We start from the raw sequence: 19,017 nt of genomic DNA, 5'->3' as shown, positions 1-19,017 counted from the left end.
CTTCTTCTTCTTATATATCGGGTGATGAATGTATAGGTACATATAAAGGCGTCTCGACGCCCGAAGACGCCAATTTCGCACAGGGCGGGACTCAGGAACCGAATTGTTATTGTTCGTCGAGAATTATGCATCGGTCATTTTTGCATTCGCGATGTGTTTTGCTCCTTTTCTCTGTTGCTACAGCTATGTGCTTTGTCTCCGTTTGTTCTCTGCTACAAACAAAGAGCGTCGAAGTAAATAAGAAAAAGCAAATTAAAATTATTTCAAAAGGATTTTCTCGGCTAATGCAAATCAAATTACACGACGGCAACGTACAATCCTTTGCTGAGTGTAAATTTTATTTTGCATTTGATCCTGTTACCCGTCGTATTTTTTTGCACAAAAAATAAGCAAATCTGCTAGTTAAAATATACGTTAAGACAGTATTATTTAAATTAAAATTGTAATAACTACAAACTAATTTAAATAACAGTGACTTTTTTTGTAAAATTGTTCATTTGATAATAAAATTATTGATATTTAATTTCATAAAATTCGTTCTTTTGTTTTTACAACGTATAATATTCAAATATAAAAACCAGTACTCAATAATTTATCTTTTTATATTTACATATATTTAGAGCTACTCTTAATTCATTATTTTTAATTATTAAATATATCATTTACTTAAAATAAAATGTATAATTGCTCTACACCTATAAAAATAATATATATAAAGCATAAATGTGTATTACCAATTAAGTTTTAAATATATTTTCACGCAGTGGATATTTTTTAAAAATATACAAATATTGCATGATAATCATGCAAAGTAAGTAGACATTTTTTTTGGAACATTCCATATGTTTTTACCAGTAAAAATGTAATTTAAATAGTAAAATTATATGCTGCTCTAAAATATCTATTAAATTTTATTTGACAATTGCGGAACATCTTTTTTCTGTTTAATCCTAAACCCAACCAAAGCAATTTAACTAATCATAACTTGACATAATGAAAGTTCTACAACTTACTATAGTTTTTAAATTTTCATCTGATTAATTCGTTTTTTTTAGGCTTGGGCTCGGTTCAATTTATTTCTATACTAGTTTAAATATAACTTCACTAGTAAACTACTAGTATTAATTCACATTTAACTGATTTTTATTTGATTTTTTTTTAATTAAAATGATATGTTTAAATAGTTTGAGCCTATTCAAACAAGATTACACAGCTAGTTCAATATAATTTTTTTGATATAGTTTTACTTTATCAAATCTAGTTTCATAATGCTCAATAGAATACGAGGACAAATATATCAAAAGTAGGTCATAATGCTATGACGTCAGTTGATCTGTAGAAAATATAATGTTTACAACTTTCAATTGTAAATATCATATTGTGTTATAAAAACAAATATAATTTTAATAAATAGCATGTTTTTCCCGTTAACTAAAAATAATTTTTTAGTTAACGGGAAAAATAAATAGTTTTTAATTATATACATCTTCTAACGATTCATCAAATATTTATTACGAGGTTATAAGTGGTTTGACTTATTCATTAATCGCTTGTTAGACTCTGAACAGTTTAAAATACAGTTTTGTTTTACAAAGACAAGTTTTGAGCGGTGGTGCCGAATAAGTAAATTTTTAGATTAATCTGGTTTTAGAAGGTGGTCTCTCTGGTCTCTGGTTTGTCGTGGTTTACTCTTAGCGTGGGTTGTAGGCACTGTATTTTAATTTTAAAATGATTTTTTTGACCGATTACCATACTGATTTTATAAAGCAAGATTATACTTACCAATATCAATGATTGCTTATAAAATTTAATATGTAAATGTATCGTAAGGAATACACATTCTATGCTACATATAAATAGAGATGTTTACATTTTTACAGTAAATAAAAAGTTAAAGTTGACAAAAGGTCAATTGCTAAACTTCTGAGCCACTAATTGTAAGGTGAAATTTTTTTTAGTAATGCAACATAATTTTTTTAAAAGCTATTATATACACTAAATAATATATATAGTATATATTGGATTTGTGTTCAAACATAATATATTTATATTCCTAATAAGCATTACATATACTAGTGAATCCCAATTTATTGGGGGTTCTTAACGGCTTGTTGATTATTAGGCTTAAAATTATTAAATTATTACGCGTCGTAATTTTCAAAATACGTATTATGAATAAATATATTAGGTAGAATAAAGTTAATATTTTTCTACATTGTTATAAATACATTTATAATCTTTAATATTTATATTAACTATCTTGTGAAATCAAAATGAATGATTATTATACAATCAAAATTTGGATCGTTCATCACAGATTTTTTTTTTAGATTTTTTTAATTATTCAGATAAAGAAAATCATAATTAATAATAGTCACATATATAGCTGCTATAATATTTTTATAGTTAATAAAATAAATAGTCACTAATTTACAGACTTTAATTACAGTGGTTGTTGATTGTGTTTACCTAGTTGTAACGCAATTGGCTAATTTATGTCATGTGACATTTTATTTATTTTATTTGTAAGTAATACATATATAAAAAAACAAGTAAACTGGTTTTAAGATTTTTTAAATTTTTTATATATATATATATATGTATTAAAACTGGTCTTGCTTATGACCAATAATTAATTTTACTCTATGTAATAATTTATGTTTTTATACACCATGGTCACCCATTGCCATATAAAAGTTTTCTGCTCTACACTACACAATCACTAGTAATGAATTTCTTTAAATGATAATTAGACCAGTTCGAATAGCTCAGTCATCTTCAACCGTCTTTTCAAGTTGCTTACATTGAGGAGTTTGCCTGCCTCGATGTTGGCGTGCTGTTGGAGCCTCGCTTCATGTTGAGCAGCAAAACGTTTTATAGCAGTAGTGACGTCCTCGACACCTAGATACACCTAGGTTTTAAGATAAATATATAGTGCAGTATCAATAAAATTATACGCTTAAAGTAATTATATAAAAAATATTTAGAAAGAACCGAGCTAACTTTGACTGATGTTTTTGTTATCTAGACTGCACGTTTTTTTGTCAGTAAGTTTTTATATATTTTGATTCATATTGAAAAACAAATCGCATTTAAAAAAACACATGTTTTCTGCATTTTTGTGTTGGAGGTCATAATTTAAATTACTGATATGTCTAATCAATTTTCGCTGTAGAAATTAATTGAAATGGCAATAATGCTTTTTAATGAAAAGGCGAGTTAATAACGACCAAAAAATAATAAAAAGCATACAGTTTTTTTTATTAAAGGGTTAAAAAGTTCACATTTATTGACATTTAATTTAATTTAATATAAATGTTTGTTACCTTGAATCTCGCTTTTGTTTGCCGCCATTGCGACCCTCGAACCTAAACCTCATCTCCATCAATCATTGAAATATAATTGCTTAGTTTCGTCGTGGAAATTGCTCCAACGGAAACAACGCATCCCAGGGACGCCGGAAATTTTCACACAGGTCCACCCCCACCACTCCCCGCCACTTCCTCGCCATGTACGGAGTGCCTTGAAGTGTTTTCGCATTGACGGGCGAAAACCGGCGGATGTGCGTTCGCAAAAATTGTAGAAAATTCAATCAGCGGCTCGAGGGGATATGGTTTGATAACTCAATAGGGCGTCGCGACGCGAATATGATTTCGGAAAGGTTCAGAGGCGTCCCCAAAACGTGATTTGAATATGCCGAAAAGCAATTTGCCCCCCAGGAGAAAAATAAATACACAGCCGCCGTTTGGGAAGCGCTGGTCGCTCGATTAACGCCGCGGCTCGTAATCGACGATCAATCGAACGCGAAGCGCTGCACTTGTGTCGTTTTATACTTGAAGCTTATGAATGATGAGAGACGATTGTGAACGAGTGATTGATGGCCATGAAATTGTGCGATCTTGTGACATTATACGTGTGGGTTCAAATGATCATTCGCTGCCATTATGAATCTAAAAAAAGTCGCACATTGTCACCGTGGAAAGGTACAAGGGCTTATGTGATAAAGCGTTGAATTAAAAAGTATTAAAACTTACTAAACAATGAGTTCATTAAACATCAATAACCATGTACCTGTATGGCTAAAATTAATTCAATCATTTTTGTGATATGGTTGTGCCACAGTTAGTAGTGAGAACCTTGAATTTGAATTTGCCGCAATATAAGAAAAATCCTTTGGAATTGATTTACTTTAATGAGATAATCAATTAATGATTATTTCAATATTATTCTTGAGGCGTGTGATTTTTAGTTCAATGTCAATGTAAATCACATCTAACGTTATACTATTTTATTGCTATAATATTTTGCGAATGAATATTGAAGCAAACATGAACGTAACGTTCGATACGTTTATACACGACAGGGGCGGCAGGTGGTAGTTGAATGGGCGATGTTGTGCGTTTAAAGTTTTAATGCGATGCATTGTGCTCTCGTCAAGTGGTTGCGCGACAATGTTCGTTTCCTGCGCCTCCATGACGTTATCTTCTGCTGGTTTGAAAACCGTCGGAGTAAGCTTATTGTCTACCTGAACCGGCGTCGGCGGACGTCGGCCACAATAGCGCTGCGGTTTGGCGCATACTTGATTGGCGTTAATAGCGATTCGATGCTCATACCATACCTGGGTATTATGCGGCATTTTAAGCCTCTTGCGGCGGACGTCGATCGAAATTGGAGATAGATTTTCTTGTATGTTGTCATGGTACTCGCAATATAAATAAGGAGCAATTCAATGCATTTAACGTCACGTGTTAATTTAAAACTTCTTCAGCATAACTCTGCTTGATGCGACTTTAGCCTAGCTCTCATTATTCCATGTTGGAAAATAAGACGTAGTTCTGTAAATAAGGTATAACAGAAGAGCTGAATCAAGTACAAATATATACATCTTAAAAAAAAAAAGTCCAATATGTTCTACCGTCTTCAACCAACCAACCAATGCTGATGATTTGGGGTAAAACCTAACTCATTGTTTTTCCTAATATAAATTTTATCAGACTCTGTGGCCAGTTTAATTGCGTAATGATAGATTTGCAATCTGTAGACTATGCAATTTAGAGCTACAGTATCTGTTCCTTGAAAATATTTAAAATATTTTTGTTTAAGTATGGTCCAACGATTCTTATGATTTTGAAAAATCATTAGCCCTTTGTTACTTACGAGGCGTCTGTGAAACAAAGTAACTAAATAAACTAAATGTCAATAAATTAAAATACGTCTGCTCAGATAAGCATTAATCTTAGTTACGCCTATGAAAAACTCGACTCTTATTTATTCCAAATGATACAAATATATTAGTAGTATGATAGGGAAAAAAAATCAAAAGACTGGAAACACTGGAGATAGAGTCAAGTCTCTGTACCATTGTTATATTTATGCAGTAAGTGAAAGGGTCGCCGAAGACTCTGAATTGTCGATTCTTTTGCGTTCGCAGCTTTTGGGTTTTTCAGCGCATTTTTCATCTTGAGTTCCACCTTCACCCGTAAATTAATAAAATAATACAATAACTAAATACCATTAACTGCAATAAATTTACTCAAAGTAGGTGTTAGAGGAGCAAAAAGTTGATGTTGATTTTTCAAAGAAAATCTTTTTCTCTAATGAGACACATTTACCGTTGATTTTTTTTATGGATTCACGCTAAGATCGTGTCAACGCCGATAAACCAGAAACTTTGGCGCAGCTATAAACCAACATCCGTCAAATTATAATCAAGATTTAGCCCGAAATGTACGAAAAAGTTTAATTATTGAAATACAGCAAATATTTATTATCTTTAAATTTTTTTAGTTAAGTTAATAAACTAAAATTGGATGAACCTTTAAATAGTAGCTTTGCTTGTGTTGTGCTATGCTAGACTATGATATGTTGTGTTTAATTATGTTATGTAATGTTAGGTTAGATTGTGTTTTGTTTTGTTGTGCTATGCTAAACTATATTATGATATTTTTAAGTATCGTATGTAAATTTAAGTTGCGTTGTGTTAGGCTAGGTTAATATTTTTTATAAATTTTACCATAGCACAACCTAGCACAACCCAACCAAGCAGTATACAATATAATTAAACATAACACAACAAATTTAATAAATTTAGATTTATATTTATTTGATTTTATGAAAAATACATTTATTTATCATATTTTAAGACATCTAAAAGTTTAATTATTTATAATATTAAAAAAAACCCTACTGTCAAAAGGTAAAAACTGAACTTATATTATAAACAATTTATTTATTTTTAAATATGTTATTACTTTACTTTTTGCTAATAAAACATTACATGACATTAAAAATAAGGTAAAGAAATATTTTGCTAAGCGTTTTATTATTTTGCAGCTGCGCTTCGAATTTTTTTAATTGTATAATGTGCGTGCACATTTTGCCGTTTTGTTTCGTATAACATTAGTAATGCACTCTGCAATTCTTGATTCATCTTCATCAATGGTATATTAGATTTATTTATAGTTAATACAATGCGTAACTGTTTTTAAAAAAATACATTATAATATTTTAATATGCAAAAAATAATAAAAAATGATGCACAACAAAATATTAAATAATTAAAAAAATCAAATGAAAAATTTAAATTAAATAATTTAACTGGACCAGCTCCTAAAATGAGATTCTCAAAAAAAAAAAATTTCGCAATAGATCAAATGCATTTATACAATTTTAAATCAGCTGCATACAAAATAAAATTAAAACAAAAAAAATTGAAATTCTATACAATATTTTATTTACAATTTTTTTTAATATAATAAATTTGTATAACCAATAGAGACAATCTCTGCAAAACCTACTTGTTGCTTGGTCTAAATCACATAATATTTAAAATAAAGTAGAAAAAACTGATTATTTTTAGTGTTTTTGTATGTTGCAGCTGCGCTTCGGAATTTGTTTTTTAAAGTGTATTATGTAATTAACGATACGAACACATCAACAATTTTAGACTATAAAATTTATTAAGACCGCGCTCATAATTATTGCTTAATAATTAATAAAACAAGATTGTTCATGTTTCACATATATTTTATTTTTATACCAATTGCACTACGTCGAGCGGCGGAAACTTTTTTAAACTGATATAACGTTACAGTTGTGTTTCTAGTCCGTCTTGGGATACTTTACAGTTTAAACTTGTGCTTCATTTATATTAGCTTTGTTTGAGTTATGCTGTGTTAGTCTATGCTATATTTTATAAATTTGAACATAGCCTAACACAACCCAACCTAACATGACATATTATAACAAATTTAATAAACTCTAAAATAAAATCTTTTTGTACAATCATTTTTGATAAATTATAGAATTGTAAGCAAAAAAGTTAGCCTAATGCGACACTTAAGCAAGCTTAAAACATAAGTGGCAGTAATGTTTAGTGTCCATATTTCTCAGATATTCTCGAATAACTATCTACTATTCATTTAATTTTAAAATGTGATACGTAATAATAAAACTTTTAAATGTGACAATATTTAATATTTGCCTTTTTTTACAGATATACTTTGGAACAATTAACACAACAGCCTCACAAAAATTCTCAGGTAATATTAGTAATTACTTATTTATTTTAAGATACGTGTAGAGCTTACCAGCAACATGACTGCTAAGTACAAAAAAACTGCACGTGCATTTTAACGCACCGCAGTCGTGCCATTCTGTGTATCGCACCGGTGTGCTAAAACCCTCATATGATGTTCAAACAATACATGACCTATATGTTACTATAAAGATTACTTATTTGTGAGCATTTTCAACACATATCATGTTCAATCAATAATATGGTGATCTATTATATAAACACGATAGTATGACATTTATAGAATGTATCTTTACAGCTATCAATCACGATTCGTCACTGATACCAATAGTTCTTAATTAGCATTTAGCTTGACTACTGTTTTCCTGAAACTCTTCGATACTCTCACATGTAACGGGTTTTGAGGCAGCCGAACCGTACTGTTTTGAACAGGTTCGTTGTCGACGAAACCTGCAAAATGTGAGGAGCGCGAATTCATCATAGAGAACATCGACATCATCATCATGAGGAGTGGTGTGGCCTGACGTTGATTTATAGAATGTGCTACGTTCCATATTCGTATCGGGAGCAATTAATCCATTAAGGTTGCAATTTGTCATGATTGTTTACCCGGGCAAACGGACCTCTAAATCAATAACCACACTCTCGGACCCGGTACTGGTTTAATTAATTTTGATAATATCGTTCGATTCAATAACCGATAAATATTGATATACGTTGCGAATATGTTGTAGTGATGTGTAAGTCTTTAGTTAATATAATTTTTAATGGTTATAAACAAGTATTCATTGCTGCCTTAAATGTTAAAATAAAATATAACCATAAGTTGTGAAAATAGTATAATATTTCTACTGTGTATATTACTAACAACAATATTGTGTATTATTATTACTATTTATTTAGTATATTTTTTCTTTTTAATTCATTATTAAATATTAAATTTTATTTTCTTGCTGTACTTTATGTGCTCATTTAGGAGCATTTAAGAATTATTTTTTCGAATTTAAGTTTTATTACTTACTTATTTATTCGTATAAAAAAAAAGCATACAAAATTAAAGGTATTCTTATAGATTTATAGATTAGTATTTTTATATGTAACTTTCCTTAACGGCAAAAAATAATAAGCAGTTTTGTTCTGGTTGTTTTTATCTATATGATATTTTTACGAAGTTTCAAAAAGAAGTTGCGACTTTTTTACCAAGATATATATTTAGTGAACATTTTAATTTTAGCTAATTTTTTGACAGCAAATGTTTTTTTCTATTTATAATAAAACTTTTAGTTTTATTTCCAGTACCAACTTATTTTTAAAACTTTAATCTTACATCTTTAATTGTGAAGTCATCAATGTTTATCTCTTATGAAAAATAGGCTACTTCTTGGATAGCATTTTGCTCCTCTGCGGGGCTTAGTAGATTTTCAAAGAAACCGTACCATCTCCTTATGACTTTTTTTTCTATATCGGGATTTTTTTCAAACTTATTTTTGCAGCTTCGGACCATGGTTGGAAGAATTTTATTTAATTTCTGAGTAATTTATATAAATTTATAGGTCTGTGTGCTCTTTCTTTCTTCATTATTTGCAGCTAATCTTTTATTGTTTCAGTTATTGTTTTTCCGCACATTTTTTTCTTTTCTTTGTATTTTTCTGTGTTCTTTTTTTATACTTTTTTGTAGATATCTCTGTCTTGCTTCATTTTTTATAGTGATTTTGGCTGTATTCTTTGTCAAACTATTCCTTATTTATTTTGTGTATATATGTTTCTATGGTCTCTTTCGCGCTGGCTACTATACTTTCCTTTATTATTTTCCCGATCATTGATGTCTTTCGTTTTAATAATCCTATTAGGTTTTTCTTCAAGTTTCTTAATAGAATATCATCGTGTTAAAGTTTTTAGATTTGCCACATTTTCTTCTGTTGTCCTTTTTGATAAATGATTGATATCTTTCGTCTAAACCTAACTTTAAACGGTCGTTCTTGTGTTTTAATTTATTTTAAGTTAATATGCAAAATTAAAAAATAAATTTAGCTCGAAATTTCACGATTTTTTTTAATATCCATTTGTATGTATATTAATTTAAATAATTTAAAATAAATATAAATGTATAACAATGTATTTTAAATGCATGTTTTTAACAGTGAGCATTTGTAGTAATCTTTCTCTTTTTATAATATACACGTGACAAACTGACTAGCATTTGCAATTACAAGATGAGATTAGTTTTTAGTTATTTAAATAGTAAAAAAAGCAATTTAAAAGTAAATTATAAATTTTTTAAATATTTTTTTTTTAGTAAAGTACATTATATTTTTTTTCTTACGATAAAATTTTGTAGTCTCTTGCAAAATATATATGTAAACATAATAAATTTGCTTGGCATAAAATTATTTTATTTACCCATAGTATTTATGAGCAGAAATAAAAAAATATTGCACTGGTATTCCTATAAAATTTACCTGAAAGGTTGTCTTTGTTAAAAGTACTAATTTGTGCTTCGACTTTTTTATTTAAGTCTCTGTCATATCATTGTATGTAAACTGCAGATTCCCGACAACCACAGAAAACTGTAGTACATTGAATTTTTTTCTCACTTGATTGATTAATACTCCGTGCTATGTAATATATTGTAAAAATTAATTAATGTGTAAAAAATACATAAAAACATCATGCTGCATCCAACAATACAATTGCTAAAACATCAATGCACAAACAAATTATATAAGTTTTTAAATTTCAACATTATTGTTTAAATATGAAACTAAAATATCATACTATCTGATTTTTAAATGTACAACAATATTTTTTACGCGGCAAAATCTATTGAGCTTATTTTAAACAGTGTTTAAGCGGTTTATGAATATTTAGGAGGTAATTAATACTTTTTCAATTAAATTACGTATTATGAATAAATTATAGATCCCATAAGAAGTAAATAATAATAAAATCTTTCGGTTAATATATACAAGTTTGATTTACTCTTTACTTACTAATTTTATAAAAAATGTGTTAACCATATGATTAAATATTCTTAGAAAAAATTTGCACGTAATCAACCAAATGTATTGAACTCTTTTTTATAGTTAAGAATACACTAGTTTATTTATTCAAATATTTATCTGTATGGCCATTTTAAAAGAATCATATGTTAATCAGTATACATTCACTTATATTTTTAATATCAAACCTCTGCTCTCACTATATAAATACATATAATATAAATATCTTAAATTCTGAAAAATATTTTACAATTTCATTGTCATTAAAAGTAACACAGCAAAATATTTAAAAATAACCTTACCTTTGTTTTACCAGTCCTGATATAAAATAAACAATAAGTCTATAAATAAATGTATGCAAAGAAAACGGGTAGAAATAAAAAAATATCCTTTTAAGTCAATCTATTAAAAGAACACACTGCTTTATATTATATTGTTCTAAGTTTTTTATTGAATACCTAAAGTCTTTGACATTATTTTGTTGAAATCTATACATATTTATATATTTAACTAAGCACAGCAAATTCTAAATAAGTAGTGAGACACCAGATCTAAATTAAATATTGTAAAAAGTGACATTTATATTTTAAATTATATTTAAAATATTATTATAGGTTATAATCAATAGATGATTTATTTTATTCACACAACCCTGCTGGAATTATTTACTCAACCTAGCTCTACTTATTTTATTTACTCGAACCTTATTTGTGATGATCAATAGGAGTTGTAATTTCATAAGAATCACTAAGTTCGATCTCCCAGACAAGATTTAAATTAAAAAACATTAAGTTATATAAAGTTTTGAATCAGGTCCTTTAAGATAATAATCACCGTCATTTAGTTAATTATTAATAATTACTAATCAACAATATCTAAATATGTCTTTCTATAATCCTAAGTATAATATATTTTCGTATTGTGTACGATACGCTAATTCGTAGCGTTTTCAAATATGGTTCCATATTTGAAATCTTCGTAAGAATGGAGTATATTTGTATTCTAGTGCCTTTTTGCTAGAAGCGTTGGGATAAATTCATTAAATTTTATACTCAGCGTCTACTACTGAAGTACTTGCTGAAGTTGCAAAGAGGCAGTGTCGACAATCCGTCAATTTTAGTGACTTTTATCTACACGTGCTCCAAAGTCGCAATCGCGTCCCTTATTATTGGCCGTCACGGCCACGACGTCAGCGCTTGAAAACGCTCTTCTTGCACGAGCCATCCAGCTTCTCAATAAGCTTCCCAGACACAAGGAGCTAGAAAATGTGGAATGGTGCTCATTTATTTTATGTGTATACCATAACTGACATAATAATCAGGTTCAAAATACAAAATAAAAATGAAATAAAATATTGTTTGTATAAATAAAAAAAAATAAAAATATTTATAATATTTAATAAATTTTCAGCACTGTGTCATCAGCATAGCTAACAAAATTAACACAAGTTATAAAAGTAAAACTACCAGTAGCGCCTCGTGGCAACCCTAAGAGAAAAAATGCTTTGCAATATTCCATCGATCGCATCGATAGAATCGCTCAGTTTGCAGATTTGTCCCGCGAAATTGTTCATAACGGATGTTCATATCCGGTGGTGTGCATCTGTAGTGATGTAGAGAGTGAGAGGCGCCCCCGGCACGAGATTGGTCCGTAATTTCCATTTCCGGCCCTCTAGACTGGCAACGGCGCTAGGCGGTACCACCCCCCAGAAACGTACTTAGTAATTACATTTTCAGCGCAATCTATTTTTTATATTTTTTAGACTATTTTCTCGCGCGAAAATGGTTCGAAAGGAAGTCGGACCTCCCCCTCTTCCCATTTTTTCATAAATTAAAATTAACGCTACACCTATATACACGCCTATATAAATATACATACATTTATATAAATAATAATATAAACATAAGATGAGTTCATTATATTTAAATAATATGATTGTTAAAAAGGAACTATAAAACCATGCGTTTTTCATAAATTCACAACATAAAAATATTTAAAAACATATAAATTACATAATTTTGAAAAAATCAGAGGTTTAAAAAAATTAAAAATCGTTATTTAGAACCATATAAAAAAGACAATTATTAAAATATAAAAATTCATTCAAAAATTTAATCTTATTTTTTTAATTCAACAATTGCGTTATTAATTAAAAATATTTTATACACCCCTGATCCGTGACGTTATTCGCCCATAAAATCGCCGAAAAAGCTACTCTTTATTTGGAAAGGACGCGCGCTAGACCATACTCTGCGCATAATACTATTGTTTTTTCTACTTTTTCATTACTGACCGCCAGAGTGATCATATAAAACTTTTTTTAATGCATAAACCCATTTTACTATAGCTGTATTGTGCATTATAAAATACATTCATGCCCCGATTTATGCGGTAGACATATTTTTCGTAAACCCCGCATAAAAAAAAGGCAAGGAACTCATACAAAATTATAAGATAGGTTCCATTATATAAAAATCGCGTAAATAAAGACACTGATTTCATATTAAATATAAAGATGTGTTATGAAAAATCTGCGCAAAAAGATACAGTTCATTATACAAAAAATATTTATTAAAAATTATATTTTTTAAATTGTAGTAGGGACTAACTATTTTTGTTTTTTTTAATTTGCACAAATTGTTGTATTATACATATATCGGTAAAATAAAAATTTATCCGTCTGGTATATGTTTTTATAAAATGAACAATTCAAAAATCAAGATAAAACAACTTGATAAAAATGTTCATTTTAAGATAATATCAATTTTCTTTTTGGTAAAATATGCTTAAAGTATTTTAAAACTGATAAAAATAAAGTATCTTAAAACTAAAATTAAAAAAAATTCTCTGCAATCGTAAAATAATTAAATTAACTACATTCCAATGGCAGTGATGCTGCAAATTTTCATTTCAATGCCCGACCCCAATCCACATATTATTTTTTTATACTCCAACACGTTTCCAATATATAAAATTTTGATAATATCTGCGATACGATGCAACGTATACGAGCTGAATGCAACAGACTTGTCATATGATAAATGATGACCGGCCATTGTGTGTGTACCCTTTCCAACTCTCTATCTCTATCCTTTTCTTGCGTGATTTATCACCACATATTGCAACGTTTCATATATATTTTTTTACAAATCATCAACACTTTAATTCGAATTTTTATTACACTACAAGGATATTCGCAAAGTAGAGATATATGTATTTAAAAAATGTATTATTCTAAAAATGACTTATTATAATATTTTTTCTAAATAGTCCATAGAAATTTTAATTTATTATTAACTCTATTAAGGTATTAAGATATATAAATTTAAAACTCACTTCTTATTTCAGCACCCAACGCATGCAAAATTTCTATAGCGTAATATTTCGGTAGCCTTTGATTCAAAATATTTATGAACTGTCAATAGTTTTCCATTTTAGTGTCACCGGAAGCATTTTATACGTCACTTTTTATTTATTTCAAATTAAAAACAGCATTTTTATTGTACAATAAATTGATGCACAAACAAATTTGACTTTAACCTAACTTAACCTAACCTAACCTAACTCTGTAATTTTTCACGCCTTAAGCATTTTATAAGTAATATCATAACTCTGAAAACCATAATAAAATGAATATCTTTTCTAAAAAAAATATAACGACGTGTTTCAGAAACTATTCAACAAAACAATTTAACAGACTAAATCTTAATATGAATTCTCAACAAGGATGCATTAAATACATTACATTTTAATATATACAAAAAACAAAACGACTTTTTTCTACTCGTTTTAATAATATTTTTTTTTAAATGGTAATATTTATTATGTGTAGATAAATAATAATCAAATTGCTTTCTTTTTGTACCATTACTGACTATTGTTCCTTATCATAGTGATGTTTATGTGTGCGATCTTATTTTTAAAACTTGCGTTAATTTACTGTGAGCAAAATGAGTATCAATCTACAAGAAAACAAGACAATAGCATAAAGGGTGGGACCACACAAAAGCCCTCGTTACCATCAGAAAAAAACACATAAATTACATACTGTAAATATTCTCCGTCATTGAGGGAATATTTTTTCGTTGCGAAATGATCACGAAAAACAATAAATCACCGGATCCACAAGATTTTCATTGCAGTATACGACCTTGGACAATGCCCATCAAGCAAATGTCACTTTTTAAGAAACGAGTACATTCATTGGCTGGACGATCGCTGCATGATTGTGATTCGTGCAGCCTTTAGTATTTAATGCTTATCGCCAAGGAGGTGAGGGTAGTTACAAGCAATCACAAGCAGTCACTCGAAGACTCTGGCCGACACTTAAAGAGACCAGCAGATTTCCGCCGCTTACGGACTACATACTGTGATTGACGCTCATATCCTGAGAAGGATCATACAAGCACCGTAGCAGAGAGGGATCAACCTCCGCATACACCCGCTGCCACGCCACCTACAAAATCTCTGAGGATCTGGGCCAGATTCTCGCCATTTATCGTCTGTCACAATATGTAATATAATCTAATAAAATTCTCACTAGTTTTCACCTGCATCTTACTGGCTGCGAAGTTACACTTTTTATGGTTACCAAACCTTATATATGTTACAGTGAAGGTGTATTACTAGTAAATCTATATTTTAATTTAGGTGTCATTGAAATTATATTTTAATATATACAAAAACGCGCCTTCAAAATTGTACAATTTTGTCTATCTTAGATTATAGCGTAGCAATGTTCGCACGAGAGTTTTATGTTATAAGATTTTCAATAAAAAATATGCAAGAATAAAAATTGTGGAATATATGTTTCTTATTTTTTTTTAATATAATCTACTGACCTAAAATTCTACCGTATTTTTGAAATTGAATCTAGCACAATATATACATTATTGTTATGTCCGCTTTACAGAAAACTATTATTTTATATTTGTACACAACAAAACTATTGTAATATTCACAATTCAACACTGTGAAAGTTCTATTTTTCCACAAATCAACTGACGTCAGAATATTTTGACCTACTTTTGATGTATCTGTCCTTATTTTATATTATATGTACATTTTAATCAGTAACACAATATATTTCTTTTATTTTTTCTTCTTATTTAAGGTAAGCTATCACAATTGCAATTTGATTTGGTAACTGTACAAAAATTTAAAGCAATTTAAAATATACTATGCGTTATAGAACATTATTAAAACACAGAAAAAATATTTTTGAAGCCTTGTATTTGTATCTTTTACAATAAATTTATTTAAAAATATGGATTAATATGAATTGTTACAATATTAATGTTATTATCATAGATAAAAACGACCCTGTATTTTTGATATTCCTGCCGAGAATCGCGGTGAGTTGAGATTTAATTTCGACAAATTTAAACGGTAGATGGCAATTCTTTCGCCGACGGCAAAGTTTTTATTTGTAAAGCGATTATAAATTAAATTGACAACCGCAGGGATGATGAGACGACGACGACGGGTAAGGGATGAAGGGTCTTATTGCTTCGGATACCGAGACGACTAATGAACGATCCCTGAGACGAGGATTCGATTTTCAAATATCTTATTTATTTAAAATATTAATATCAAGGTATACGCACATATCCCAAATTTTTTTTTCAGCTTCTCATAGATATTGCTGAAAACATATTTGTGTCTGGCAAGTTTATTGAGAACCTTAATGAATCGTGCAAAATTCTGCAACATAATAAAGGACGTGATCGCGACTCTCTAGGTCTCTCTAAAGCTCACAGTTAAAAGTCACTGAACATTGACACTGCTCTTTAGCATCTACAAAAAGTTATTTATTGAATAGACGCTACGCCCTAAATGCAATGAATTGTATCCCAACGCTCTTAACAACAAAATACAAAAATACAAATACGGATACAACCATACATAGATTTTTCTTTGAATTCTCTTTAACTACGTTAGAACCATAGCTGAGGACACTGCGTTTTAGCGTATTATACAGAACATGAATCGACAATAAATTGTTTAAGTAACATGCAACCGTTATTCCCAAATTAACAGAAGTATAGTCCATCCAAGATGTTAACGCTCATCATCGTTGTGTTGGAAGTAAAGGTGCGTGTACGCATGCATGCATACATATACAGTTTTCCGCGAATTTGCTTATACCGATAAGAGAACGTTACCAATATTAAATCAGGGCTGTTTTAAGGGTAGGGTGACCATACGTTGGAAATTAAATTTAAAATTATAATGTGTTATATTTTTATTATAAATTATTGTCGTGCTGTGATATTTTGTAATCAATAAAACAATTTCTGTAATATTTTATTGATATTTTTAAAAAATATTATATAAAACAGATATTCAACTTGGAGAGTGATTCCAAAAGTGCTATCTTGTTTTTGAGTTAAATATGTATATAAATAAATAAAATAAGTAAGAAAGTGATATTTTACATTATCTTCAACAAATTAAATTAAAATAGGAAAAAATAATTGAACGTTTAATTTCACATGGTCACCCTATTATATTTTCTGACCAATACTGTAGCAATGAGCGTTTATATCTTAGACGGGCTATACTACACTTAAAATTCTGCCACATTGAACATTGTAATTACATATTTAAAAAATAGTATAAAAATTGGTATATTATTAGTAGTACATAGATGTAATACTATAAAAATGATATTTACGTATAGGAAAATAAGTACGGCCAGGGGAATAATGTACGAAGGTGGAATTTTTACAATTATTAGGAATAATATTAAGAAATAAAAATGTTAGTGAAAAAAATAAAAATATAAGTGGAAAAAAAATTAAATATACACCTTCATGCATTAAAAATTAAATTATACTTTTTTATTCTGCTTATGTTTACTATGTATGTTTTGATTAAATTTGTTTAGTGTATTATTAATCAGTTACATTAGCTAAATAAATATAATAAAAAAATAAATAACAAGAATCAAGTTATTTTGTCACTGTCTTCAAAAAATACAAGAGAACGACGCGGACGAAAATCGTGTTGTAAAATCAAACAACTTAATGAAAGTGATTTTTTTTAAAAACTACTGATAGAATTTGTATAATAATAATATTTAAAACAAAATAAATATAAATAGCATATATTTACAAAATAAATTAATTAAAAGATTATGTACATATATATTGAGAAAATATATAAAAGCAATTTTTTTTCACTGTGTTTAACTTTTTTTGATAATAAGGGAGCAATTAAATACTATGGATGTATAGGTATGTTTGTAAGCTTTTTGATGATAATTTTGTTGAAGGATACTGCAACGCAGGTTTGAAGTAGGCCTCAAAGGCTCGAGCTGAATGTCAACAATGTAGTTGAAACGATCCGGACACAAAGGAAACAAGTGTGCCATACTTTGACTACCCCTGGCCTAGGCAATATAAGCCCTATTCGCCGTGGTTTAATGCCGTATATAATAATGAAGCAAAGCAATAACCATACATTGCCATATTAACCAACTACACATCTTTACACATAGAGTTTTTTAGATAATTTAATTTGTTTTGCAGAAAAAAAAATATATGTAACATAATACACTAGCTATTTATATTTTTAATAATAAAATATAACTTCTCTAAATAAATATTATTTAAAAGAAAACTTATATAAAAAATATATATATTTTTGTCATAGAAACATATATAAGAAAAAATATTTTATTCAATGTGTTAAAAAACATCATTTATAATTTTATTTTAAAATTAGTTATACTATACATTTCTTTAGAAAAAAAATATAGAAAAAATGTAAATCAACCCATTTTTTTACAAATACAAAAGAGTTTAAATAAATAAAATTTTAATATTTTTTAATTAGGCAAAACTTTCCATCGATTCAATATTTAGTAGTCTGATATAAAATACAACATGCGTTCGACGTATAAATTTGAATTTCAACTATGACTTTTTTTATTTTAAACCCTCATTCCAATTGTGCCTTTTGCCTGTTTCAAAGTTTCCCAACTGCTAAAGTTGAAACTTTTTTGTAGGTAGGGTAATGCGCCGGAACTAAATGCGATTTCAGCGAAGTTTGAATACATTTTAACTTCTCGCAGATTGCTTTTGGGCTTTTCAAAACGCGGTAGAAAATGAAATGCACGTACACACACATTCGCTTATGAAAACATTCGCGGCCAGGAGCTTCTCAAACTATCGTCCTTTTATTTTATTTATTCGTGACTGTGTATTTCAATAGGTAGATGCACGTGTGAATTGTTTGAACGAACCGCAAATTGAACAGTAAATTGATCAAATATCAAACGCAAATAGAGCGATATTATAGTCACTTGACACGTTGCAGGTCAGTATAATTTAATTAATTAATAGAATCTATAGAATATAATACATAACGTGTATGAAAATATTGATCATCATCGTCATCATTGGTTAAACAAGCACCCACGTTTTATACGGTCTTGTAAATCAGTGCTACTCAAACATTATTATGTAATTGAATAGT

Source organism: Plectrocnemia conspersa, unplaced genomic scaffold (genome assembly GCF_051122295.1).
Source record: "Plectrocnemia conspersa isolate PC_06_02 unplaced genomic scaffold, ASM5112229v1 ptg000008l, whole genome shotgun sequence".
Taxonomy (NCBI): domain Eukaryota; kingdom Metazoa; phylum Arthropoda; class Insecta; order Trichoptera; family Polycentropodidae; genus Plectrocnemia; species Plectrocnemia conspersa.
Note: the sequence above shows the minus strand (reverse complement) of the source record.